The sequence below is a fragment of the Plectropomus leopardus genome, chromosome 19, assembly GCF_008729295.1.
Source record: "Plectropomus leopardus isolate mb chromosome 19, YSFRI_Pleo_2.0, whole genome shotgun sequence".
Classification (NCBI taxonomy): domain Eukaryota; kingdom Metazoa; phylum Chordata; class Actinopteri; order Perciformes; family Serranidae; genus Plectropomus; species Plectropomus leopardus.
In genome coordinates this window covers 2,227,262-2,229,446 of record NC_056481.1, presented here as the reverse complement: position 1 = coordinate 2,229,446, position 2,185 = coordinate 2,227,262, and positions in this window count along the sequence as shown.

Genomic DNA, 2,185 nt, shown 5'->3' with positions numbered 1-2,185 from the left:
ATAATGGGAAATGAAGTCTGCAGCGGTTAGGCAGCGTCCTCTGTTGTATCTGGCGCTTTTATGTGTGCACTGTGAACGTACATTGTGTTGTACAGTGGTGAAAAGGCTCTGTTTTGTGATTTTAAAAAAATGTGACTCGTGTTTTCTGATTTTTTGATTTCTGACATGCTTTTACATTTTATTCAATGTGTTTTCTGAAATTTTGCTTCGTTTTGACTCTTGTAGGTTTTTTAAAAAACTTTTTTTTTTTTTTTTAATTTTTCTTCTAACATCTTTGGGCTTTGTTTGAGATATCAGTTTTCAAGTCAACATTATGATTATTATTGTTGTTGTTACTGTTGCTATTGTCATTATTAGACCTATTTTATTTAAGATCTTTATAACATACCTTTTAATCTTTGGGCTTGGGATAAAATATCAATTAATTCCAGTTTTAAATGATCAAATGTTGTCTTTTTGGAATTTAAAAAAAATCGTGTTATCTGACATTTTGTTTTTTTCTTAAATCTTGCTGTGCTTAGAGCCACTGTGGACTAAAAAAATTGTTTAAAATTACATGCATATCAGAGTTAAAAAGCCGTGTCAATAGAAATTGTGTTTTTGAGTGTTTAAATTTCAAAATTAAACTGTTGGATTTTGTCTCATATTGATCAGAAACAGCAGCCAATCGCAAAGTGGTAATTTGGCAGCGATGCAAACCATTAATTTGCCAGTATAGATAAAATAGACCTGACTAAAGTAAAATAATTGGATTATTTTTGTTTGTGGTGGTGAAGTGATGAAAAAAATCAAACGACATTCATGACGCACTTTTAGTTTCTTTTTAAAACGTCAGTAAAAATCTTTATTATAAGGTAACATTGATTAATACAACAGTGAATCTAGACTTTAATCACATTAATGAACTAATGACAAGCTACTCTGACATTTAACATGGTGTGAAAGCTTATAAAGAGTGGATTTTAAACACATAATGAATAAAATAAAAGTAAAAATGTGCATGTTGCAGCACCTGAAGTTCAACAGGATGACCCCAGTGAGCCGATTTAGTGATTTGTAGGTCGAAAATGTCTTTGTCTCAGTTGTTTCTGGCCTAAGAACAAAAGCAGACCGTCCAAATGTACAAGCATGGCCAATAAAATTATTAGGAAAAAAGCAAAAAGAATTGTGATATTTGTATTAACCGCATGTGAAACAAAAAGTCCGACAAAATATGTCTGATCCTTTTCATCCCATTTTTAAAGAATTCATAAAATTGCCATCGGGAAGACGCAGCTGCATGAATATTTTCAAAAAGTCTTATACGAAAAACAATAACTTTGCAAAATGCATAAGCACTATTTGCTGTGGAAAAATGTCCGTTATTGTCTGCACTCTGCGTGTTGTGATTTATTGAATGTAGGTGAGTTAACAGCTTGAACCGAGATATCTAAATGGAGTTTGACCTGCAAATCACCAAATCAGTGCGCACTGGGTGATGAATGACAGCCGTGACCCCTCAATCGTAAACGGGGTTAAAATAGCACCAATATTTCAAAACAATACAAAGAAAATGCAGGAACAGAAAGCTTGAGCATAAAGGGTGAGACTGGAGATATTCTGTTTTTCTTATTGTCAATAAATCCACTATTCAGCAGTATGTTAGTAGATGCTCTCTTTGTGTCTCATGTGGACATTTTCTGCAAGTTTCGTGATGATTGGCCCATCGGTTACTGAGTTTGGGTGATTTACGTACTGAGCCACGTCCTTTTTGAAGTTCATGTGACAATATCTTGGAAAACACAACAAAAAAAAACAATATTAATGCAACTTTTGATAAGCTTTGTCCAGTAATGATCCACGTAAAATTTGGAATGAATCAGCCTTGCAAATTTAGAAGGAGATGGAAAAGAGTTGGATTTTTTGAAAACTTTTAAATGGCGTAAAATACAGTTACGCAGACATTATTGGTTTTTGGGACTCATGCGTCGGATTTCAGGTCAATCCAATTTACAGCTTAGTTATTATTATATTGTGTTCATAGATGTTTTTTTTGTATTAGTACCCCCATCAGGCCACATGTCTTGGCCATCGTTTGCACACAACTTCCAGTCATTGCTGATAACTTCATGGTGTACCATCTCAAAAAAAACAAAAGGTTCAGTATTTCCTGAAACATCTGGGCACTGTAGTTTTCAGTAAACGT